Here is a 14,311-nt window from a genome sequence, read left to right as displayed (position 1 = left end):
CTTTTTGTTATAAAATCTGTAGAAAAATAAATAGACATGAGTTAAAAATTTTACGCGATTTTGCTATAACTACTCCGCGGATTGAAATGATTTGAAACCGACCTTAAACAGATATGAGTTAGAAGTTTTACGTGATTTTGCTATAACTAATTTTGCTATAACTACTCCACGAATTGAAATGATTTGAAACCGATCTTATACAAAATATATTTTCTCTTTTTATCCCTTATACAAAATATATCTATTTTCTTTATCCCTCATCTTCTCTTATCCTTACTATATATCTACTTACATGGAAGCGTGCAATGTATATATATATATCCAAATGAGAAGGGAATGGTGCCCTTTTACAGGGCAATAAGGATAGTTAAGTGGGGGTGAAAAAATCGAAGTGATAGAAGATGGGGTGATATACATATTTTTCATAGCACTCCTCCTTTGACGTCACATATATATTAACTCATTCTACTAAGATCTTTAAAACTCCTCATTCTGATGAAATGAACAAATTTCTTGAATGTTATAGTAAGCAAAGTTTTGGTGAACATATCTGTTAGATTATCACTTGATTGGATTTGTTGAACATTTATATCACCATTCTTCTTCATGTGTATAGAAAAATTTTGAAGAGACATGTTTTGTTCTATTACCCTTTACGTATCCTCCTCTTAGTTAAGTTATATATGCAGCATTGTGTTCATATAAAACTATTGGAATATCCTTGATTGATTGAAGATCACAATTTGCTTGGATATGAAAAATCATTTATCTGAGTCATATACATTATCTACTAGTTTCATGGATAACTAGTATTTTAAAATGATTGGATGATGTTGTTGTAATCGTTTGTTTTAATGATTTCCAATACATAGCAGATTTTTGATAAAAAAAAATACATATCCAGTTTGAAATTTAGCATTGTGAGGATCAGATAGATATCTAACATTTGCATATCCTACTAGTTGAAATTTGGAATCAAATGAGTAGAATATACCCAAATCAGATATACCTCTCAAATAGTGTAGAATGTGCTTAATTCCATTCCAGTGTCACCGAGTAAAAGTAAAACTATATCTTACTTGTAAATTTACAGAAAATGTAATGTTGAGTCTTGTACAATTGGTCATATACATTAGAGAGCCAGTAGCACTTAAATATGGTACTTCAGGATCAAGTAATTCCTCCCTTTCATCATGAGGTCGAAATGGATCTTTCTTAATATCAAGTGATTGCACCATCATTGGAGATCCCAAAGGATGAACTTTGTCCATATGAAATTGCCTTAATACCTTCTTAGTGTATTTAAATTGATGAACAAGTATTCCGCCATTTACATGTTCAATTTGTAGGCCACGATAATATTTTGTCTTTCCTCAATCTTTCATCTCAAATTCCGCCATTAAATAATTAGTAGCTTTAGTGAGCTCTTCAAGAGTCCCAACTAAATTCAAATCATCAGCATAAACATCAATTATAGTAAATTTAGATTCTAATTTATTAATAAAAACACATTGACAAATTGGATCATTTATGAATCCTTCCTTCATATGGTACTCACCTAATCGATTGTATCACATGCATCCAGATTTGTTTAATCCATATAAAGAACATTGGAGTTTAATTGAATATAAATTTATGGATTTTGCTTCAGGAAATTTAAATCTTTTATGGATTTTCATATAAATTTCATTATCCAACGATCCAAATAGGTATGTTGTTACTACGTCCATAAGACGCATGCTCAGTTGTTCAGCGACTGCTAGTTCAATTAAAAACCTGAAAGTGATTCCATCTATTACGGGAGAATATGTCTCCTCATAATCAATTTTGGGTTTCTGTGAAAAACTTTGTGCCACAAGTCTTGCTTTATATCGAGTAATTTTATTATTTTTCATTTCGCTTGCGCGCAAATACTCATTTGTATCCAATGGGTTGGACATCTTCTGGTCTCTAGACTACAGATCCAAAAACTTTTCTTTTTTATAAAGAGTTTAATTCTGATGTGACAGCCTATTTCCATTTTGGTCAATCACTTATATATTAACATTCATTATTAGTTTTAGGTTCAAGATCCTTATTACTTCTGATAATATCAGTAGCTAGTGCATATGCAAATGTATTATTGACAAATACTTTTTTCTATCCCATATTTCCCCTGTGTGATGATTTGAGATCTCAATTTATTTCCAAGTACCTGCCCTTTTTCAAGGGATGTCTCTTCAGGAGTTTTCTCTTTAGAAGATTCTTCTTCAAGAGGTTCCTCTTTAGGAGGTTCCATAATAGGGATTTCATTTTCAGAAGAAATAGGTTTGTGAATGTCGAATGGATTATCCACCTCTCTAACCTCTTCTGGAGTGTTTACAGACTTCAATTTTCTCATTTTGTGAGTTTTATCTTTTGCACCAACAGACCTTCCCCGCTTAACTTGCTGTTTATGTCATTAGCCAGCTATTGTCCTTTAGGGACATCAATACGTGTTGGAATATTTACAGCAGGTATGTGAGATTTTAATATGACCTTAGTATATGCAAAAGAATCTGGTAATTGATTTGCAACTCCTTGCAAATGTATAATCTTCTAAACTTCAAGTTCACTTTGATTTGTGCGATAATCTAAATGAGAAAAACTCATTGCATTCCATGTGATTTCATGTTGTGTTTCAGGCATTGATTTTGCACCCCCTAAGGTAGGGAATACTATTTCGTCAGAATGACAATCTTGAAATCATACTTTATACAAATCGCCTATTAAAGGTTCAAGATATCTAATAATAGAAGGGGAATTAATCAAAACCAACATAGATACCAAGATCATGTTGATGACCCATTTTAGTTCTTTAAGGAGGGACAATAGGAGCATATACTGCATAACGAAAAGTTCTTAAATAATAAATATCAGGTTGTTACCCAAAAACTATGGGTGAAAGATTATTATAAGCAGTTGGCCTCATACGAACTAAACATGCAGCATAGAGAATAGCATATCCCCAAACAGATAAAGGCAATTTTTTTCTCATAATCATAAGTCTAGTGTTGACCCTATGGGTCATACCCTATTTTGATTATAATAAATACTCAGGTATTTAATGACTTCCGAGTTGATGTGCAAGTTTATCTTGGTAGTATCCTATGATGACACTCGGAGACCTAGAGGAAAACGAAGACGAAGACCCTAGATATAATTTATTTGTTGTATGTTATATTCGGGTTTGTAATAATTAAGTAGGAAAGGTCTGTAATAGTAAATAGGGCTTTGATTGTAATAATTACATGCATCACCTGCATGGCTTAATATGTAAGCTCAAAAGGAAAGTGTCCTTACACAGACCTTAGGGAAGAGGTCGACTGACACCGGACTTTTCTGGTGTCTTCAAATTGGATCCCAAGTGACCCTAGGACACACACATTTATACATATATTTGTTAGGCACTTGAATATGGGTTGTTTGTTTCGAAACGGGATCGAAATGCACACATGGTGCACTTTCGATCGACCAGCAAAGTTAGTTCATTTTTTCCTGGTTGACCGAAACATTTGGTCGACCAAAACAGATAGTTCAAAAGGCCCCTGTCGACCGAAACATCTGGTCGACCAAAACAGATAGTTCAAAAGACCTCAGTCGACCGAAACATCTGGTCGACCAAAACAGATAGTTCAAAAGGCTCTGGTCGACCGAAACTCTTTTTGGTCAACATTTTGACCACCTGGTCGACCGAAACATGTAGTTCAAGAAGCCCTGGTTGATCGAAACCTCTTTGGGTCAAAGTTTGACCATCTGGTCGACCGAACCAGGTAGTTCAAAAGGCCCTGGTCGACCGAAAACCTTCTTGGTCAATATTTTGAACATCTGGTCGACCGACCACTTTTGTACTCCAACTACTTGATCGACCGAAGGGTCCTCGGGAGAATTCCCAGCGGTTTGGTCGACCGAACCAGGTAGTTCAAAATGCCCTGGTCGACCAAAACTCGAAAAATTGGGAAATCGCCTCTCCTGGTCGACCAAGACCTCAGGTCAATATTTCCCTGGTCGACCGGACCATTTGAAACTTGGTCGATTGAACCTATTTTGGTCGACCGAACCTCTCGGGTTGCCCTGATTTTTTACCACAGTTAATATTTTTTAAATAGGGTTAAAATGCTTTAAACATCATTAAACTTTTCTAATAATGCCAAATAGGTCCCCAACGGTCATATTTTCTCCCTTACCTATATATATGAGATCATTTGAGAAAATTAGCATGGGATTAGCAATCTTCGATTAGGAGAAATTCTCTAAAAATCCCAAAGTTTATAATACTCATTTATTGAGCCTCCAACACTTATTCTTACCAAATCTTCCACTCAAACATATTTTGTAAGTGTGATTTAAGTGTTGTTGCTTTCTAGGGTTGCTCTCCCAAGTGTGTTAGTTGTTTGTGACGATTTTAATTGAGAGCCAACCCGAGTATTCTTAGGAGACTTTGTTAATAAGTCTCTCCTAAGAAGACTTATATTAAACTTCCAAGTATTGCACATTCATTGCAATATCTTGTAAAGTTAGTATTTGTTTTTGGATTGTAAAATCTCTTCAAACATTTCCAAATATCTTGTGGGATTTATCTTGATATAACTTTGAAAAGATATTTGTTTATGTGATATTGATCCTTGTTGCAATATTCATTTACCTACATATTATTTGCTGAATACAAAGATTGAATATCTTTTTGCAAACCAAACATATACATTGCTAGAACTTCATATACATATATGTATTGAGAAAACTTGTTGATTGAAATATGTGGAGCTTGGATAATATCTTTGTTTGAGCACTTAGATTGAATATCCTGTGATACAAAGATCATCTAGGTTAACACTCTCATGCACTCATTACAACGATAGTAAATCTATTTGAGAGTTGACATCTTAGACCACATTGAGCTTACATATTGAATCATATTGTGGTGTATGTTATTACGCGCATTTGGGTACATATCTGTTTTACACGAAAGCACAATCACTGTACCATTTTATTGTAATACACTTTGGTTGTATTTCCAGGCACGGGCTTGAAGAGGGAGACTAGCCCTAGAATAGTCCTGGATTGGCTTAGACCCGGTTAGGAAAGCTAGGTGCGTCGTTCTGTTAAGGCGTGTAGGTTGAGGTCAGCCCCGCTAATTGACCTGGTTAAGGTTGAGGTCAGCCCTGTGTTAATTTGACCTGATTGTAAACGGTGCCGCTCCACCCTTAAGTGAGCTATTAGTGGAATCCTCTAGCTTGCGAGTTTGAGGTGGGGATGTAGGCACAGTTGGCCGAACCCCGATAACATATCGTGTGTTTGCTTATATTTCTACATTTTATATTTACCACACGTGTATGTTATGGGTGAATGATGTGTAGGACTAAATTTCCACAGTATATTTATCTATGTATTTGGAAACTGTATAGACTGATCCTAGGTTCTGTACATACCGTTGTTACATAGATCAACCTAGGTGAAAAAGTTTTTAAAATTCCAATTCACCCCCCTTCTTGGGAATACACCAATTCTAACAATTGGTATCAGAGCCTCATTGCACTAGACTTAAACGTTTTTTCAAAAAGATCGCAATGGCTCAAATTAGTATATTCCCATTCGGTGAAGGTCAGTCACCTTTCAGTCCTCCTATGTTTTGTGGTGTCGATTACACCATGTGGAAAATTAGAATGAGCATTTTTATAAAATCAATGAATTGGAGGGCATGGCAGGTGATTGTAAATGGAATTTGTATGCCTGTGGAAAATGATATCAATTTGATGCTTGCAAATTCACATGCCATGGACATGCTATATTGTGCTTTAGATACTGATATTCTTCATAAGTTTATGGCATGTTGTAGTGCACAGGAGATCTGGGTTGAGCTTGAAAAGAAATACGGAGAGACTCAGAAAAAGGAAACCATCACTCCAGAGATGTCATGTTCAGATGCTCAGGGAGTGGTAAGTGATAGGGATAGTGCATCAATAGAGCATGAGGTATATGATTCTCACTCTAGCTCGTTTGAGGATTCATGTGTTGAATGCGATGTCACTACATGTATTAAATCATCTGCTAAATACCATAATAATTCTGTTGATGATTCGTGTGATGATTCTTATGTTGAATGTTGTGTTGTGTCTCATGCTGAATCATCTGTTCATAATATTGTTAATGATGTATATGATGATTCTTGTGAAAAGCATTGCAGCATATTGTACAATGAATTATTTGAGAATATTTGTGATAGTCCTGTTAAACATGCATGCCATGATTCATATGATAACTCTTGTATTGAACTGTGTGTTGAATCATGTGTTGAATTGAATACCAAAAGCATGTTGTCGCATGAAAGACTAGAAAAGACGTTATTGAAAATGCACAAGTTTCTAGTTAGAATTTCTAAGCATAAAATATTTTTGAAGAATGAGAACAAAAGAATAGCAAAACAATTAAAGGGGTTAGAAAATTTTCATGCTATTCTTGAAATGAAAAAGATTGAGAAAATATTGAAAATTGCATGCTTAGATAAAGAAATATATGATTATTCTAGATCTACACTCAAAGTTAAAAATGATAAGAATAATCATAATAAACCCTTTGGACCTAAAAGGAAAATTCATTTCAAAAAGGGTTCAAGTTGTTTACATAAAACCAACAGTCAAGCCTTACTAAACAAAAATGGAATAAATAAGCACAATCCCTTGCGTATATTCTATACCTGCTTATTTTGCAAAACTTTGTGGCACGTATGGTTTAAGCTTCTATTTAGAAGTGCTAGAGGCTTGAGTAAAGATATGATGTGGGTTATCATGGTAGCAAACCCCGTAGGATTTAAGGAAAAATGAACTCAAATTGAAAATGCATTCTTGTCATTCCTCCTTTGTTCCTAGGTTTTGGAAGGTGTGATGACGGTAGGTTTAAGAAGTGGTTGTTGCTTAAAATGAAAATCTTAGTGCACTATCTTGTTATACTAAGAACCTTGATCCACTTCCAAATGGACATGGCGTGTACGCCCGGTGTTTAGTTCTAATTGCTTAACCCATGCTAACATGAAAATCACCAAGTTAAGCAACTATTGTCCATTACACAAAATTGAGTGTTAGGATTCTATCTTCTATCATATATCACTATACCCTAAACTCACTTTTGAATGTGAAAATCCTAAATCAAAATCAAGTCATCACTTTGGGCTTAAAGCACTACTGATCTTAAATGGCTAATATATATATATATATATTAAGTGCTCCTCATAGCTATAACCAAATTAAAGGTATCCACTAGGAATTTGGTCCCTTTAAGTTGAAATTGTAAGACCTTTAATTTTGGTTTAATCGCTCCATAGGAAATCTTTACCAAACCACGATCATATTAGGTATAGATTCATCATTTCCTTGGTTTGTATCCTTATTCTAAATTGTGAAATATCGAAAGGATACTTTCCGATCACCAAGAGTATTGTTCACAACATTCACATATCCTATATGCTTTTTGCCCAAGTATGGACATGATTACGTTCACAGAAATATTTTGAAAAATGTTCTGTCTATCCTAAATACTCTTATGTACCCATTAAGTGATTTAGATCTACAAAGAGTATTTATTTATCATCCCTTCACGAGCTCTCAAATCACTAAGACATATCCTTTAGAGCTTTGTGTACTTAGAGATGAGTTGAATGGCTAATATGATTGCCTAGGTCTCAATCTAGGTAAATGCATAAAATTTAAGAAAAGCTATGCATGTGTACTTTTAAATTGAAAGTCATTCTAACTTGTGCCTCTTACACATATTGAAATTCATATCAATAGAGGCAATATTGGCTTAGCTCACTAAAAGAAATATCTATTGTGACTTTTTGGTCCGCTAAGCCTATTCATCCAAAGCCAAGCATATATCATCAAAAATCTTAAAACACTTGGCTAAAGAACTAGAAAGTGAAAAAGAGATAAATTGAATAAGTGCATAACTCAGGGGGAGCATTTATCCTTCATATCTATATAAATGAAAATGCTTTCATATTCTCATATCATTTATGTCTTTGTGCCTTAATGAATAACCATACTATACTAAACTCATAACTATCCACTGTTGTGTGTTGTTTATACTATATATTGATGGATAGTGATTTGTGATTATCTAGTATTGTGAACTGTTATTGAATATGTTGTTTGATAATACTAGATTGCATGGAACGCCAACTGCATGGCTGATGCAGTATGTTGTGTATTGCATGCTGGTAGCATATATAGGTTCTCGTATGCTTAAACTGAAATCTTTTGAATTGATTGCTTGAATCTATCAGGTTTTGGTACTTGAAAATTTGGGAAATGTTCGATTTACAGATGGCACTCTGCCGAAATTTCGACAAGATTTTTCCTAAACCAAAACCTTGTGTTAAGGATGATTATGATAAAAAAAATGTTAAAATGTTTTGAAAGGATGAGTGAAAACTTAAATGGAAATATCAAATTTTCATCCTTGCATAATCATCACATACTTATGAGAGCTCAGCTCCATCCCTATAGGAAGCACATAAATGACTTATATGCGTCACTTTCGTCTATTGAAATATTGAGGCTCTTCTAAAATCCCTGAACATTGTATCTTGTGCTTAAAGGCTTATATTTTGATATGTAATGTTTGTGGATCTTGAACTATATTGCATGCCTTAATATATATTCTTTGATGCATCTATGGTCTATAGGGACAACTATACTAATCAAGTGAAAAATGCAATCGACAAATACTCAGTATAGTTGATTTTAAAGATGTGGATTGATGGCTTATATTACTAAGCAAAATGAAATTAATCTTTGGTTAAGTATAAGTAGTTAAAAAATCTAAGCACATATTCAAATGGATAGGGGGAGCATCTAAAATTAAATTACTGTCCTGTTTTGCTTGCCCATATGTTTAGCTTAGATCTTGAATGAACTCATTGTGACATGCACTTGAATGAAACAATTTTATTGAAATTCATAATCTGAAGCATGTTTATATTGTCACAACTGTTTGTACTTGCCATATGATCTTGCATGTGATTGTTGAACTCTTAGGATCATTATGGTTTTGGTTTTCTGGTTATCTTTAGTATGTGCTTTATTGACAAACCTAAAAATTTGTTGCTTGCTTGCATGTTCTTTAAATTTATTTTTGGAAAGCACCCCCAGTACCTTTTGCAAATATCAAAAGGGGATATATGTTTATAGTTATATACATATGTATTTATTTTAGTACTTATGGCAAGAACCCTTCTCAAAACTCAAATTTTTATCTCTTGCCTCATTATTATTATTATATACACACATGTATTTCAAAATTGCATAACCTTGAGTATAGTCTTAATTGACTATTGTGCTTTTAAAATGAAATGCAATATGTCATGCATATGCGTTGAATGATCAATATTTGTTGCATGCTGAATTATTTGATAGGATGAGTATATAAGAAATGCACTTAAGAGAACATCATCCTTAAGCTTAATTCAAGTAAGCGTGCATGTAAATATACATGGGAATTTAGGTCCTAATCTTAGAATAAATCAGTAAGAACTTACTGCCTAAAATATCTTGCATGCTAAGTAATACTAAGAAGAATGAACATATGATGGATGTGCTTAAATGAAATTCATTCTTGAGCATAAACGCGCTTATGTATGCCTGAGACTATATTTGAGAGTTTTAGCCCCATCCTTGAGAAGAGAATTATGACTCACCAAGCTCATTGAGCTTACACTATTAATTGGCTTTAACTTTTTGAGTCTGATTTGTTTCATTACTTATATTGTATTAGAAACTTAATGAATTCTCATAATTAATGTCAGTATAAGTAGATGCTTCCTAGATATTTCATAGTGTACATAAATTTAGGGGAATCTCTCAAGTAAAATTTACAAGTCTAAGAAACAAATTTTATAGTTGATATGTTTTATTGCCTTAGACTTGTGAATATTGATTGTTGCTTGTGTGCATAATTCATATGTCTACTCCATGATGGCCTTGGACTTTACATTTTATTCCATAATCATATTGGGCTTAATGAGTATTGATTATGACTTGTAATGGCCACTTCCTTTGTCCACTTTATGATGATATTGAAATTTATACTTGATTGATGGACCTTACTGAACTGTTTGAGTAGTTGTGGATAACTTGTTAGGTTTATAAACTCAAACAGTCCTTTTTATACAGGATTTTTTTTTGAAAGTCTCATTCTCAAACGGCATGCCGCCAAAATTTTTCGAAAAACTTTCTGAACTTATTGTGTATAAAAATGATATTTTCCTCTTATTTGCCTATATAAACTTAAATGGTTATCTACACCCTTTTTGCTGTTGCCAAAAGGGGGAGAAGTAGGCAAGTATTTGTCATCATAAAAAGGGGGAGATTGTTGACCCTATAGGTCATACCCTGTTTTGATTATGACAAATACTCAGGTATTTAATGACTGCCGAGTTGATGTGCAGGTTTATCTTGGTAGTATCTTATGATGGCACTCGGAGACCTGGAGGAAAACAAAGACGAAGACCCTAGATATAATTTATTTGTTGTATGTTATATTCGGGTTTGTAATAATTAAGTAGGAAAGGTCTGTAATAGTAAATAGGGCTTTGATTGTAATAATTACATGCATCACCTGCATGGCTTAATATGTAAGCTCAAAAGGAAAATGTCCTTACACAGACCTTAAGGAAGAGGTCGACTGACACCAGACTTTTTCGGTGTCTTCAAATTGGATCCCAAGTGACCCTAGGACACACACATTTACACATATGTTTGTTAGGCACTTGAATAGGGGTTGTTTGTTTCGAAACGGGACCGAAATGCACACATGGTGCACTTTCGGTCCACCAGCAAAGTCAGTTCATTTTTGCCTGGTTGACCGAAACATCTGGTCGACCAAAACAGATAATTCAAAAGGCCCCGGTCGACCGAAACATCTGGTCGACCAAAACAGATAGTTCAAAAGGCCCTGGTCGACCAAAACTCTTTTTGGTCAACATTTTGACCACCTGGTCGACCGAAACATGTAGTTCAAGAAGCCCTGGTCAACTGAAACCTCCCTGGGTCAAAGTTTGACCATCTGGTCGACCGAACCAAGTAGTTCAAAAGGCCCTGGTCGACCGAAAACCTCCCTGGTCAATATTTTGACCATCTGGTCGACCGACCACTTTTGTACTCCAACTACCTGGTCGACCGAAACTCGAAAAATTGGGAAATCGCCTCTCCTGGTCGACCAAGACCTTAGGTCAATATTTCCCTGGTTGACTGGACCATTTGAAACTTGGTCGACCGAACCTATTCTGGTCGACCGGACCTCTCGGGTTGCCCTGATTTTTTACCGCAGTTAATATTTTTTAAATAGGGTTAAAATGCTTTAAACATCATTAAACTTTTCTAATAATGCCAAATAGGTCCCCAATGGTCATATTTTCTCCCTTACCTATATATATGAGATCATTTGAGAAAATTAGCATGGGATTAGCAATCTTCGATTAGGAGAAATTCTCTAAAAATCCCAAAGTTTATAATACTCATTTATTGAGCCTCCAACACTTATTCTTACCAAATCTTCCACTCAAACATATTTTGTAAGTGTGATTTAAGTGTTGTTGCTTTCTAGGGTTGCTCTCCCAAGTGTGTTAGTTGTTTGTGACGATTTTAATTGAGAGCCAACCCAAGTATTCTTAGGAGACTTTATTAATAAGTCTCTCCTAAGAAGACTTATATTAAACTTCCAAGTATTGCACATTCATTGCAATATCTTGTGAAGTTAGTATTTGTTTTTGGATTGCAAAATCTCTTCAAACATTTCCAAATATCTTGTGGGATTTATCTTGATATAACTTTGAAAAGATATTTGTTTATGTGATATTGATCCTTGTTGCAATATTCATTTACCTACATATTATTTGCTGAATACAAAGATTGAATATCCTTTTGCAAACCAAACATATACATTGCTAGAACTTCATATACATATATGTATTGAGAAAACTTGTTGATTGAAATATGTGGAGCTTGGATAATATCTTTGTTTGAGCACTTAGATTGAATATCCTGTGATACAAAGATCATCTAGGTTAACACTCTAATGCACTCATTACAACGATAGTAAATCTATTTGAGAGTTGACATCTTAGACCACATTGAGCTTACATATTGAATCATATTGTGGTGTATGTTATTACGCGCATTTGGGTACATATCTGCTTTACACGAAAGCACAATCACTGTACCATTTTATTGTAATACACTTTGGTTATATTTCCAGGTACGGGCCTGAAGAGGGAGACTAGCCCTAGAATAGTCCCGGATTGGCTTAGACCCGGTTAGGAAAGCTAGGTGCATCGTCCTGTTAAGGCGTGTAGGTTGAGGTCAGCCCCACTAATTGACCTGGTTAAGGTTGAGATCAGCCCTGTGTTAATTTGACCTGATTGTAAACGGTGCCGCTCCACCCTTAAGTGAGCTATTAGTGGAATCCTCAAGCTTGCGAGCTTGAGGCGGGGACGTAGGCATAGTTGGCGGAACCCCGATAATATATCATGTGTTTGCTTATATTTCTGCATTTTATATTTACCGCACATGTATGTTATGAGTGAATGATGTGTATGACTTAATTTCCATAGTATATTTATCTATGCATTTGGAAACTATATAGACTGATCCTAGGTTCTGTACATACCGTTGTTACATAGATCAACCTAGGTGAAAAAGTTTTTAAAATTCCAATTCATCCCCCCTCTTGGGAATACACCAATTCTAACATCTAGCAATGAGTTGAAGTCTCTTAATAAAAGATTCAACTAAACTATTTTGTGTATGGGTATAAGCAACGGGATGTTCAACATCTATTCTAAGTGAGATACAATAGTTATCAAAAGTTTGGGATGTAAATTCACCAGCATTATCCAAATAAATTGATTTAATTGGATAATCAATAAAATAAGCTCGTAATATAATCAGTTGAGAAAGAAGTCTAGTGAATGCAATATTATGACTAGAAAGTAGAGAAACATATGACCATCTAATAGATGCATCAATTAAGACCATGAAATATCTAAATGGTTCAAATGGCGGATGTATTGGTCCGCATATATCACCATGAATTCTCTGTAAGAAAGTGGAAGACTCAAGACTTACTTTTGAAACATATGGTTTGAAAATTAATTGCCATTGACAGTATGTAGAGACCCGGATAATTTTCATAATTTAATAATAGGAGAAGGAGAGGAAAGGAATTTAAAATTAGAAAATTAAATAGGGTCTCGTCGACGAACACAGGGGATTTGTCGACGAGCACTCATGAGGGGCTCGTCGATAAGGACATGTCTCGTCGATGAGAAGAAACCGAGAGGATATATCTTAGTTTTTAATTTCATCGACAAGGATAATCATTCATCGACGAATTTCCTCCTTGACCTCATCGACGAAGTGACGTGGCTCGTCGACGAAGGCCAATATATAACTAGCCTAAACCTCATTTTTTCCAGCTGAAAATCACGCACAAATCCTCTCTCTCTCTCTCTCTCTCTCTCTCTCTCTCTCTCTCTCTCTCTCTCTCTCTCTCTCTCTCTCCTGTTCGTCTCTCCCACCTTCTCTCTAAGTTTTCGGGCTAGATTCTTACTGGTTCGATGATCCGAGGCCACCACGACACTCCTACGAAAGTTCTCTACAAGTCTACCGGAGTGGATCGTTGGTGGGGTTGCCTTGGATTTCATCCCAAATTCAAGGTAAGACCTTTTATTCAATATTTGCCTTTACCATAGTTATAAGAAATGTAGTACATAGAGAAATACTGAAGTTTTGTTTTAGAGAATATTGTTTTCAGGGTGTTGAGCGGGGAACCCTGCGGGTGTAGGACCAGTTATACTAGGAGCTTTCCAATAGTCAGGTAAGAGAAATATGCTATGCTAGGAATTTTAGAATGTATGTCAGAAGATTATGTTTATGTATATATATATATATATATATATATATATATATATAAGTTTATTGATCAATTTTCTAGAATATTATCATTATTAGTATTATAGTAGACTTACAGAAATTTAACATGAGATTTTGATTACTCAGACGTGTGGCATAAGTTTACTACAGAATAGTATGATGATTAAATAGCTTTACAGATATCCAATTATACAGATATTAGCAGAAAGTATGATTTATAGTAGTTTTCAAAATGGCATGATTTCTAAAACCATAACACTCAGACAGATATTACAGATATTTCAAACAGATAATAGAGATATTTCAGACAGATAATACAAATATTTCAGACTGATATTATTGATATTCTAGATATTTCAGTTCAGATT

The sequence above is a fragment of the Malania oleifera genome, chromosome 9 (assembly GCF_029873635.1).
Source record: "Malania oleifera isolate guangnan ecotype guangnan chromosome 9, ASM2987363v1, whole genome shotgun sequence".
Classification (NCBI taxonomy): Eukaryota; Viridiplantae; Streptophyta; class Magnoliopsida; order Santalales; family Ximeniaceae; genus Malania; species Malania oleifera.
The sequence above is the reverse complement of the archived record's forward strand: the minus strand, read 5'-3'. Positions refer to the sequence as shown.